A 13,485-nucleotide genomic window follows, 5' to 3' on the forward strand; every position below is an offset into this window, starting at 1 on the left:
CAAGGGTGCAGGGACTGGGACCAGGCTGGCCCCCTGCAGATGGAAGGGTGGAGAAAACTGAGATGTCTCCATTCCCCCCGCACCCCGTCAGAGTCTCTCTCTCTCTCTCAAGAGAAAGAGACAGAGGCAGTTTTGTCAGCAGTACGCTGCAGGGAAGGAGAAGAGTGGGGGGGGCCTTAAGCTGCCCAGCTGCCTGTGGAAACCAGAGCCTGGGCAGTGAGCCATCCTTGGGAGTTGGGACTTTTAACCCTTCCTTGAGAAATGAAAGCTTTGTGAAATTTTTCTCCTCCTTGACTTGAAAGAGAGGAAGAGAGACAGCTTAAACCCTAGGATGTCAGAAAGAGAAATTCTAGGTGGGAGGAGATGATGGAGTAGCTTTTGGCTAGAATTTTTCTTGGTAGTCACAGACTAAACCAATCTTCTCCTCCAAGAGAGACTGTATTTTAAGAGGATGCTGGTGGGCCAAAGAGACCTGCTTCAGCTGAGAAAAGACAGAAGTAGAGCGAACAGAGAAAAGTTAGGGAGGTTTGTGGTGGTACCCCCTGTCTTCAGAGAAGAAGAAGAGAAGATCTCTGTTCTTAGACCCTCGGCCCAGGGGAAAATGGGGGGGACTGTAGTCCCAAAAATGAAAAAGTGAACTGCTGTTTTTTCCCCTCTTGGCAGGGCATCCTTGAAAGGAAAAATCCTAAAAGCAGTCTGTCTATCCATGCATTGGTAGTGAGAGCACTGTGCATGGGAAAGGAAAAGGGTCACCATGGAAAACTTTTTCTCCAGGCGGTGCCATGTGTGACATGGAAACACATGATGTGGCATCTGTGTTTCTTGGGGGGTCTGTGGCACAAGAGAGGCTCCTCTCTTCCTCGATGGACTGAGTATCGATTGTCTGGAGGGTGGAAACCTGATTGGGGTCCAGATTGTGTCTCGCTGTGGTTTGTTGGAGTTAGGTAGTGGAAGGAGGAATGCTTTGCAGAGTTTCCATTTTAATCTTTGTGTGGGGGTTTTTTTCTTTCTTTTTTACTTTTATAGTAGTAGCTTAATAAAGTTTTTTTCCTTGTTATTAAGCTTGTGCCTGCTTTGTTCTGTTCTCGATTTCGTTTCACAGCATTCAATTGAGAGATTGCATTTTCATGGGGGCACTGGCATTGTGCCAGTGTCAAACCATGACATCTGCTTTGACATTTTTACTTCTGGTCCTTTTTCATTAGCATACCTTATAAATAAGGAAGCACAAAAAGCTTCTTTTAAAAGCAATGATGACAAAAGGGTGGATTAAAAAACTTTGTTTCAGAGTAAATTAAATATCTGGAGTTGTCCAAAAATACCTGTTTGTTGTTTCTATTCTGACCTCTCCAAATGGAATCTAAATAATATTTCTCCAACTTTTTCCACTCACACACCAAGAAAAAAAGCCTTTCTTCTTCCTACTGTCTTCAGAAGTTGTCAACCATACATGAATTATGTGAGCTATCTTGAGGTACAGTTATGTGACCTAAAATCTATAACTTACCAGGCCAAGTACCAAGCATTCTGTATGCTTGAACAAAGATTATTTTGCATTTTAATGAAAAATATACTGCAAGTAAGCTGAGGATTTAGAATTTTCTTATTCTCCTACCTAGAGATACTGTGAACATCAAACACAGATAGAAGTTGCAGTTAATAAAGTTTAGAAACTTCAAAAAAAAAAGAGAAATTGCTTTTTTAAAAAAGAAAATTATTTTTTTAAAATGGCATTCTTTTAATTCTTAGAGATTTCTGAGCCTATTAAATATTTCACAGGGCACTGGGGAGCTCCCATGTCTAGTTCTGGTGAGACAGTGGATCTGAAACCTGACATCGGTTCAGACTGGTTTATTGCAGGTGCCACTTGGATATTTATAAATCAATGGGACCAGATGGGATCCACCCTAGGGTGATGAGGGAGCTGGCAGATGTGCTTGCGAAGCTGCTCTCCATCATTTATCAGGAGTCGTGGCTCACTGGTGAGGTCCCGGACGATTGGAAACTGGCCAATGTGACACCCATTTGCAAAAAAGGTAGGAAGGAGGATCCTAGTAATTACAGGCCAGTTAGCCTGACCTCAGTACCAGGTAAGATAATGGAACAGTTCATACTTAGTGCTATCACACAGCACTTACAAGACGGCCAGGCTATCAGACCCAGTCAGCATGGGTTTACAAAGGGTAGGTCATGTCTGACCAACCTGGTCTCCTTCTATGACCAGGTGACTCGTCTGGTAGATGCAGGAAGGGCTGTGGATGTTGTCTATTTAGACTTCAGCAAGGCCTTTGATACTGTTCCCCATAGCATACTCCTGGAAAAGCTGGCAGCCCATGGCTTGGATGGGAGCACCCTTCGTTGGGCTAGGAACTGGCTGGATGGCTGGGCCCAGAGAGTGGTGGTGAACAGTGCTGCATCCAGCTGGGGCCAGTCACTAGTAGTGTCCCTCAGGGCTCTGTGCTGGGACCATCTCTCTTTCATATTTTTATAGATGACATGGATGAGGGCATTGAGTCCTTCATGAGTAAATTTGCAGGTGACACTAAGCTGGGAGCTTGTGTTGATCTGTTGGAAGGAAGAAGGGCTCTGCAAAGGGATTTGGATCGATTGGACAGATGGGCAGAGTCCAACAGCATGAAGTTTAATAAGTCCAAGTGCCGAGTTCTGCATTTTGGACACAAAAATCCCCTACAGTGTGACAGGTTTGGGACAGTATGGCTGGACAGTGTCCAGACAGAAAGGGACCTGAGGGTGTTGGTCGACAGCCGGTTGGATATGAGCCATCAGTGTGCCCTCGTGGCCAAGAAGGCCAATGGCATCCTGGCCTGCATTAGGAATTGTGTGACCAGCAGGAGTAGGGAGGTTATTCTTCCCCTATACTTGGTGCTGGTGAGACCACATCTTGAGTGCTGTGTCCAGTTCTGGGCCATTCAGTTCAGGAAGGACATAGAGATACTTGAGAGCGTCCAGAGGAAGACAACAAGGCTGGTGAGGGGCTTGGAACACAAGCCCTACGAGGAATGTTTGAGGGAGTGTGGGTTGTTTAGCCTGGAGAAGAGGAGGCTTCTTAGAGGTGACCTCATCGCCCTCTACAACTTCCTGAAGGGAGGCTGCAGACAGGTGGGGGTTGATCTCTTCCACTGGGCAGCAACTGGCAGAACAAGAGGACACAGTCTCAAGCTACATCAGGGAAGACTTAGGTTGGATATTAGGAAAAAAATTTTCACTGAAAGAATAATGAAATACTGGAATTGTCTTCTTAGGAGGTGGTGGAATCACCATCTCTGGATATGTTTAGAAAAAGACTGGATTTGGTACTTGGTGCTATAGTCTAATTGTGGTGTTAGGGCACAGGTTGGACTTGATGATTTTAGACGTCTCTTCCAACCTCATTATTCTGTGATTCTGTGATTCTGTGATTCTGTGATTCTGTGATTCTGTGATTCTGTGATTCTGTGATTGCCTGCCTTACACCTTGGGTCAATGCAATTAAAGCAAAAGAACACAAGAAAAGTATCATAGTTTGGTACAACTGAAAGAAAAGGTCTATGATAAGGGGATAATTTGCAAAGTTTTTCAGGTTTTGGAAGTTAGATGTGGTCCTTGTAGGAGACTGGGAGGACCAGGGACAGTCAAAATATGAATGACATTTACCTTCAGTACATCAACATTATTTTTCATCATGCAAAGTGTTTGTTATTTTAGTGCCCTTTAAAGAGCACTGCTCTTCAGAAGCCACAATCTGCATGAATCAGGCCCCAGAAGTTATGAGAACTTCTACTCTGTGACCTCTACCAAAAGCACAGTGCGCAGGGCATACAGGCATTTTGTGTGCACAGCCCAGCAGGCAAAGGGCTGCTCACAGTGGTGTGCCATATCCATACACCATTCATGTCTGCAGTATTTAAGATGCATTCAGACACTGGCATCCTAAAGATAGAAGGTCAGATATTCCCCAGACACATTCTCTGTGCCACAGGGATACTTCAACAGTAACAAAGTGCTACTACAGCTGTCAATGAAAAAGACAACTACAACTGCATCCCTTCTTCTCATCCCTTAAAAAAGGCAGCAGAGACAATGCAGGTATTTTGACATGCGAACCCAACTACTAAGAAAAGCAGGGTGTTAATACGTGTATACACTCAGTATGTGTATTTGTGTGTGTGCGGCTGGCATGAATGCTCACAGCAGTCAATTACCTGTATCAGGTGTGTTCCATGGGACTCTTCACAGTCCTGGCACCTTGACTGCTCAGCCTGGTGACCTGGCTCTGATCCCCCTGAACCTGCATTCTATACAAGGAGTTGTGACAGTGTGTATCTCTGAGAGTCAGGATGCAGCCAGAGTAGGTACACAGAGCATACAGCTGAGAAGTTATCCTAGATCTGACTGATGAGAGAACACCTACACAAACAGCCAGCAATGTTAAACCTTGTAGTAAAAACTTATTTTCTCAATTTTCCATTGATACTTTTCATGGCACTCATGATCCTAATTCCACAGACCAGAAAGCCATCTGAGCAAGTGAGAGGCGAGCAACACTGCTGCTGTCCTCCAGCAACAGTGATGGAAAGGAATCTCATATCTTTTTAGTTCCTAGTCCACTGGCAGCCTTATTGTTGCACAGATTGAGAGCTCTACTCCAGGTCGCTGAGGTATCATGAAGTGTGTTGTACATTAATTACACAAAGAGACAGGAGAGCCGTTGCATCCAGAAGTATGTAATGTAACACATATTAAATTCAAATATATAATATTGGAAGCACACATACAATTGAAAATGCATAAATTGATATGGAGACAAAAATTTTATATTAATTTAAGTGATTTTTCAGTTACTTAGACCCCCTGAAAAAGGGGATATAAAGTCACCCGGTTCCATGCACATGAAGTAGCAGACCAAAGACCTCCCTAGGTCCTCCCTCTGACGAGAACAGACAGTGAAGCTCTTCCAAGAGCAATTCAGTGTCAGTGCTCTGGGTCAATTCCTCTGGGAGCCTTTCTCTGAATACTGTCAGGATGTATTGGTGAAATTAAGGAAGCAGTGAGTTAACCTAGATGATAAAAGATAACTGGTAAAGGTAACATCTTAATACATCCATGGCTTTTACTCAACACTAGCTACTAAATTTTTTGCTTTATTTTCTCTGTTACTTTAATGTTTAGGATATACTGACCTCTCAGTCAGAGGTACAGATAAAAAAAACAGAATACATTAAATTGCATGGTCACGATACCATTGTGTCACTTCTAATACTTCCCCTGCCATTAGGTAAGATTGTCTACAGGCATATTGTATAACTTTTTCTGTCAATACCGGACATGTTAAACTGAGTAATGTAATGTTACTCTTAGTATCTGTTTATCTTCTGACTTCAAATACAGAGCCATTGAGCTGCTTCTCTGGAGTCTGTGAAAGGTGAAAAGGAAACACAGACAGTGTAAACTACCACAATCTCCATATGAGAAGAGAAGAAAAATCAGTGTTGAAAATAATTGCTCAAAATGAATAAATGGTCTCAGATCACAAAAACTAAATATCCACCCTTACTGTGATGTTTTGCAAGAAGCCTCTTCACGCAACACAAAATTAAGCGTTTTTATTTTTACTGAGCTATAAGAATATTAACATTTTATTTTGAAAATAAAATCATGCCTTATTATCCTAAAATTGATACTCTTGGTTTCACTGTTTTAAAAACTATGAACTAGATTAAATGCAATTTGCATTTAGTTTTGCAGAATATTGTATCTTTGCAAAATTAACTCATTTCTAACATACCAAGATGTTTCTCCTGGATATGCTGCTTAAAGTTTCCATTTTTCTTGGGTTTTGAGAGAATATTAAAATTTGCAAATATGAAACACAAATGCGAAGTAGATAGTTTTTACGGTTTAGAGGAAACACATAACAAAGAATCTGAAAAAAACCCCAAACCCAAGACCTGAATCCTTGCCAGCTTTGTTGCAAGATTTAAATTTTTGAATAATTAAGTTAAATTTCCAGATAAGTTGAAACTTAGAGTTAAAACAACATTAAAATGCTATTTCAAAATTATTCTCTTATTCTACCATATAGGACAGTCTGATTAATCTGGATGGCCTTAATTAGATTTTTTTTTTAATATAAATATATATTTGTAAGGAATATCCCGAGCCCTTTTAAAATCCACCTCGACTTCTGTGTCTTTGAAATTGCATGTAATAACAAACAAACAAACAAACATTTAGGTGTGTTCTGCACAGCTGGTGTAAAGAGACTCTATATGAAAGTTATGCCATTGATAGCACAGTTCCTCAGATTATATATACAGAAGACATTAACAAGAGAGCAGTTGCCAGTGATTCTCACTCTAGTATAGATCTCTGCACTGTTCTGAGAACAGCTGGTGCAGACTCAAAATTAAAAAATTCTTAAATTAGCTAGTGTAAACAAAGGAAAGCTCTGGACTGTGATTTTTTTTTTTTTAATGCTTCACTCCATTACTGAACCTGCTCTGTCACCCCAGGACAACAAGAAATCAAGAGAAAGAAGCTGAAAGAAGCCTGAAATCATCCATACAACCTGACCAAACCTGGGCTAGGGTGCCAATTTTGTTTTGCTTGAAGAAGAGAACAGAGTTCTGATGATGAGTGCTGTGTATTTTTGCAGTCTATTCGGTGAACAGAACATGTGCTTAGTGGACATCACTGGGGGCCACAAGGTGTGGCCTCTGCTGTCTTAGAGCATCTCTCTGACCTGTGTGTGTACTGCAGATCAGTAAATTTAGTAGGCTGACTCCTCAGACAGCCAGTGGAGCTCTTCAGCAATATGGTAAACTTGTACATCAAATCACAGGAACTCCCTTACCTGGCTTGGGGCAAACACCTTACAGGAAGGAGGTATGTTTGCAAAGGACAAAGGAAGATTCTCATGGTCAGTTTTCTCTTAAATGTGTGGCCTCACTGTGCAACTAAACCTAGAGAGTTCAGAAACTTCATAGCAAAAGTACCTTCCATATTCTTTGGTGTAAGACAGGACTTTTGCAACATTGCAGGAAGAATTGCAGGCTGATGTTCTTGAACAAGCTGCACACACAATATGAAATCTGTGTATGCCCATTTGCTGCTCACATGCAACACTACTATCACATTTAGCCAGAGCAAATTGGAAAAGGCACTAGGCTTTCAAAAAGTGACTACTCTTTGAAATAGAGCTTCACAAGTTCCTAAAAAAGCACATACAATTATCAGGTTGTAAAAGAGGCTGAAATGCAATTGGTGTTGATATTTCTTCTGAGACGGTCGATTTATAGAAGTGCTTAAATATGTGTTTGCTGGACAGATCCCAAGAAGAGATGCCAGTGGAACAGAAGTCTCTCTTCTTTCCAATTTTTTTCTTATACTCCTCTACCTCCTCAAGAATACTTACTGCCCAACTTCTAGACCAGATGTGTACCTTTTCATTGTAAATATTAAAAACTTGCTAAGAAGAAAATGCAAGTTCTTTACTATACACAAACTGAATTTCCATTATAAAACTGATTAATGTATTAGCCAAGCTTCTTGGCAGATAAATATAATAGGATTACATACAGAGAGGTCTTCAATGTTCCCAGTTTAATGAATGGCATCAGGTCATTCAGAGATATTAGTTTTTTTACTTCATTTAGCAATTCTGATACATAAATCTCCACTGTATCCCCTTCTGTGAATATGTGGATATAAAAAGTGAATTAGGAGCTCCTCTTTTCAGCTATAGCTTTGTGCCTTCCAGAATATTACTTAAAATAGTTCAAAATTTGTATCCTGTGCTCTGACCTTTCCAGTTGCCAATGGAAATACATATTGCTGTTTCCAATAGAATAATAGATTCCTAGAATATTCTGAGTTGGAAGGGACCCACAAGGATCATCAAAGTCTAGCCCTTGGTCCTGCACAGGACACCCCAAAAGTCACACTATGTGCCTGAGGGCATTGCTTAAACACTTCTTGCGCTCTGTCAGCTTTGGTGCCATGACCATTTCCCCGGGGAGCCTGCCTGGTCCAGTGCCAAACACTCTCTGGTTTAAGCACAGCTTCATGTCCTATCACTAGTCACCAGAGAGAAGAGATCAGTTCTTGCTCCTGCACTTCCCTCATGAGGAAGCTGTAGACCACAAGGAGATCTCCCCTCGATCTTTTCCAGGCTGAAAAAACCAAGTGACCTCAGCCACTCTGCAAATGACTTCCCCTCATCCCATCAGCATGGATGGCCCAGATTAGAAAGGTGTGAAGGTGACAAACTGCAGCTAGGATGTGATCTCCTTGTCATGACTCTGAGCCCCAGTGTCCCTGGGACTGGGAGCTTTCTGGCTCTCTGAGCTCTACACCTAATGGAATCTTGGGGCAGCAGGTAAGGTCTCTTTCACCGTGCTTTTCCTGGATTAGAAAAGCATGGAGGCATAAATGTGGGTGTCCTGCCGTGATTCCCTAGCAGGCCTTTTCCAGTCTCAAGTGTCCCCTGGCTGAATCCTTGCTAGTAGATATACACAACTTTAAATCAAACATAGGGAAAAAATAAGGAAAAATATCAGAAATGCAGAGTGCTTAAGGTTTCAGATTTTGGTCTTGCCATCTGAACCCCAGTTGAAACCATAAAGATATTGGCCTCTGCACTCCAATTCACTGCACGTCTGAAGATGGTTGAAGCCAGCAGCTGGTTTTGTTTTGGGTTTGTTTGCGATTTTTTGAGATTGGTTTTTAAAACAGAAATTTCTGTTCCACTTCAGCATACTACCTTGCATCCATTTTGTTCAGAATTCCCAAACTAGAAATAAAAAGGGTGCAGAAACAGCATATATTTTTATGGTTGATACAACATAAGATGTGAGGGCAGAATGATGTGCCCAAGCATTCAAAGAGAACGGCAGAGCTGGACATTGAATATGTCTTTCAGTATAATATTCCTACACTTATACAAGTACCTGTCTTTCTGCTTTCTCAAAGGCTGACACTGTTACACTTAACACCTTCAGGTCTCTTTCCATATGCCTAACATTGGTATTCCAAGAATCAGTCTCTCTGCATGTCCTACACACCTCTAACCATGCCCACCATGGCATACTCATACACATACATAAGAACAGTTCATACATAAACTAGTGTCATGGTTATGTATGAACTGTCCTTATGTATCCCCTTTCCATGGCTGTGCCCTTTCCCCAGAAGGACAACTACAGAACTGCTTTCCAAAAACTGTAACAGTGTACAAACAAAATCTCCATAGCACAAGGTGTACTTCCTACACCCTCATTTCAGGTCTGGCTCTTTTGGGCTGACAACCATGAACATCGATTGGCCACCCAAATCCATTTTGTTTTGTCTGGTGCATTTCTCTAACACCACCACTTTGTGAAACAACACACTTTAAAACTCAAACATATATATATATATATATATATATATACTTATTTCTGGCTTTTTTTCTGACACAGTGGACCCTTCCACTGTCACTAGTCAACAGAAAGATATGATATTTCTTAAAAGACTTTTCTTTTATACAAGACTTTTCTCAAAAATATTGTTTGAATTCATGTTCTATCTCTTTTTTCTGAAACTTTTCTCTGGGCCACCCACTGCCCTCTAGGCAGTGGCACCTATCCAATAACATGCTGAAAAAGCTTGACGAGCTCTGGCTTTTCCTCATCTATAGCCTCCCAGATCCTATTCTTTCACCCACTAAAACCTTTGGCAAAACTCCGTATCACTTCAATGGAAGCAGAATCAGGTTGCTGATGGATAAATGCACTTCTTCCATCAGATCCCCATAACAGATATAGAGTTGGTAACCGTATGGGCCTTTTATTTTTCTCTATTGTATTATAAGAATACTGAAAAGTATCATAAATGTATAATGCTGTACGTGCCTCTAACACCATTTTCTGAATCTTACACAAAGTACTTGGCTTCTTCCATTTTACTTCTTTCGATTTCAGGTTCACATTCCAACAACCACTTGCAGAATTAAAAAGGACTGACTATCTTGGCCAAATGAAAAAGTACATTCCTGATAGGGCATCCAGCTGAGAATTTGAATAGGAAGCAATATACTCAAAAGGCATTCTGTGTCTTCCTCCAACCCATCATCCCACCAATTTTCTGTTCTCTCAACACTCTCCGACTAAGCAGTTCCTTTACAAGATTAGCTTACTCCAAGATATTTTATTACCTTAACCATTTGTTTGTAATGGTGGTTGCTGAATGCAACCTTACGAAGGCATGGATGAAAAGAAAGGAAAAGGTTTGAATGCAATAAGCTGGCCTGAACGTCAGCCTAGAATGTGTGGTGAACTGTTCTACGAACTACAGATTTATGAAGTGTCTCTACATGCTTCTCTCTCAGTGCATTGCTTGGTTACTTTTGAACACCTAGTTCTGCGTGGTTAATGTCAGAACTAGCCTGCTGTAGCAGGGCCTCTCCAGATGTCCTAGTTTAGGGCAAATTTGGGGAAAAGCCTCTTGGAGGGAGCCCCCAGAAAACAAATCCTCACGGCCCCTCCCCACCCACCTGGTTCAGGAAAAAAATTTCACAGAGAGAAGTGGAAAAGAGCCTGTTTATTTAACAAACAAAGCACTCCCCAGCACTAAAAAAAATAACACCACATGACAAAAAAAACTCTTTCACCACTCTGAAGAGATGAACAAATCCAGAGAGTCTTTCCTGGGCGTGGTTGCCCAGGTCTGGACGCTGGGGATTGCTCTCCAGCACTGGGGATGGCTCCTGCAGATCACAAAGCGCAGGCTTTGGGTATTACTTGGTGTTTCCCAGGTCCCAGTCCGGAGCAGGTTGGGTGGCATTCAGGAAAAGGAAAGGAAAAAAAAAAACAGTCCAGGGAAAGAATTGGATTGCTTAGCTAAACTAACTAGAAAGCAAAGGCAAAAGCAGAAGCAAGCAAGGCAAAGCAAGTGAAAGCCAGCAAGTAAGCAAAAGCAAGCTAGCCAGCACTAGCCTCTTCTAGACAGCAGACCATGCAGGGAGGTGAACCGGCTGATAACAAGGCAAAACAAACCTTCACTTTCAGAGTCAGTTCTGAAAGTACAGAACATAATATCAAACATAAACAGAACACACAATTGGGGATACAAACACCATAACGTCACCCTACGACACCAGTACACAGCCCTTTTCTGCAATTTCTCCCTCATACTGCTGCCACAGCAGATATTCCTGATGAGACCAAACATAGCACTCCTTGCAGGAAAGACATTTATTTTGTTATGACTGGCAAACTCTGCTGAAAAGGGTAATAAAACAAGTCATATAGGCTTAACACTGGATATAAGCAAAACGGCCATCAAAGTGAGCATAAGCCGTGATAATTAAGACTTGTGCTGTGAGCGTCCACCAGAGAGACTTGGGATCTGGGAGCTCTCTCTCCTCTCCTGTTATGGAGCTAGCCAGATAAACAGGGGAAGCTTGACTGCTGTGGTATGCCTTTAATCATACCAAAGTGCATTTATTATGGAGACAAAAATCAAGTTTGCTTGCCAGAATGTCATTATGAAAAACCTAAAATATGATGGAAGGTGGACTGACGTTGTAGGCTTACTTAATAATATATAATTGCTTTATTTATCAGTGAATTCCAATGAATGTGCTATGATGTCAAATGTGCCCAAGATTTTATAACCAATATTTATGAATTTGCAGTGCTGAGTAATTCTCACTGTTGGTTTTTATTAGCAACAGATCAGTCTGTGCTCTACTCATTTTCATCTTGGGCCAAAACTGTTTTCATTTATTGCATGTCCAAAGGAAGTGACATCTTCATTTAGTCAGTCAAACAAGATATCATTACCATTCCCTGCACATCTGCAACACTCAAGTATAGCTACATAAAGAAGAATGTGCTGTTTTATATATTGTCATAAGTCAAAGAGAAATAAAAGTACTTGTGTTTTATTACCTTTAATATAATGATTATCTTAGAAGGCTTATATCTTGCAAAATAATCTCTATAAGGCATTTGTTTGGATTTTGGAAATAAGACCTGCAAACCTGACCTGGAGCATAAAGCCCAAAACTAAAAAGCTGCCAAATTAAAACAAGAAAACAAACAAATAAACTTCAAGATTTTTCAAAAGTACTTCTTCAAAAGGTTTTACAAAAATTCCGGTTGTGGTAGACATTTTGTTTCTGGCATCCATTTTGGTACAATACCCCATGGGAATGCTAGCAAACAGAATTAGGGCCTTAGATGTGGGAATCCAGGTCTTCCCTCTGGTAGTGCCGGAAGGTCTGGGACCCTGACAAGGGGTCAGGAATCCCTCTGTACAGAGCCCCCAGAGACACTGTCTGTGATCTCTGTCCATGGAAAAGAGTTTTCAATCTTACAGGATGAATTACAAGCTCTGAGTGTTTGATATAAGTAATAATTAAGTGTGGCATGGGTGCAAAAGTAAAATTTTAGGATTCTAGATTAGGGGTTCAAAGGGGACAAGATAGAGGAAATTGGGTGTGTCTTGTCCTTTTTCTTCTTCTTCATGCCCTCCATGTTTCACTGTAGTGTTGGCATTTTTCTATTGGTTTAGGCTGGGGACACACTGTTCAATGTAGGTGACAGATATTGGCACGTTATTGTAAATATAGCGCAGGTAGTTTCTGGTATATAATGTTTGTAACATCCCACTGAGGGCAGAGCTCCACACGCTGCCCTGCAGGACAGACCTGCGGCAGGGCAGCAGAACATGTTAGAGATAAGCAAGAATAAACAACCTTGGAAAGAGCACAGATGAATTATGACTTCTTCTTTTGCAACGGCGCAGAAAGACAGAGACATTCTACAATCTCGCAATCATCAATACCTCAGATTCTGACACTTAGAGCTTTTATACACAAGAGCTCAGTAGTGGCTAACAAAGAATCCAAGAAAACACGTGTCTTTGTTACCCAGGTTAGTTTCACAGATAGCAAACTTAGCATCTCCAACAACTACGCTTACCAAAACTTATGCTGGGATAACTCCCAGAGACATACCATTGCATCACAAGAGTTGTAAAACCATACACGTGTCTCTGGCAGTCCCACAATCTCTCTACAACACTGTGCAGATCTCAGACCTGAATTTATTTTCTTGTTAATGCATGCACAAACTGCCTCGGGTTTACCAATACCTCCTACACATTTTGCACTCCTACACATTAACAGAGCAAGGTCTTTTAAGAAAAAAAAAATGTCACCATAATTCTTCTTTGCTTTTTCCATTGCACTATCCTAGTCCAACCGGAGACCCAGAAAGAATCTTACCCTACAATCATAACAGGAACAAACAAAATTCCTATAAGGGCAGATCTTCTTTCATATGTTCTTTGACATCCAAGCAAAATTTCTAGCTGCTTTAGGCAGCCCAGGACCTCACCCTTGTTTTTGGAAAGAGTACCAGTGCTGCTGAGAGCCTACAAAGAAGATCTAAACAACAAATACAAAAGAATGAGAGAGAAAGAGTAGCTTGAGAAAACGTG

The sequence above is a fragment of the Lonchura striata genome, chromosome 3, assembly GCF_046129695.1.
Source record: "Lonchura striata isolate bLonStr1 chromosome 3, bLonStr1.mat, whole genome shotgun sequence".
Taxonomy (NCBI): domain Eukaryota; kingdom Metazoa; phylum Chordata; class Aves; order Passeriformes; family Estrildidae; genus Lonchura; species Lonchura striata.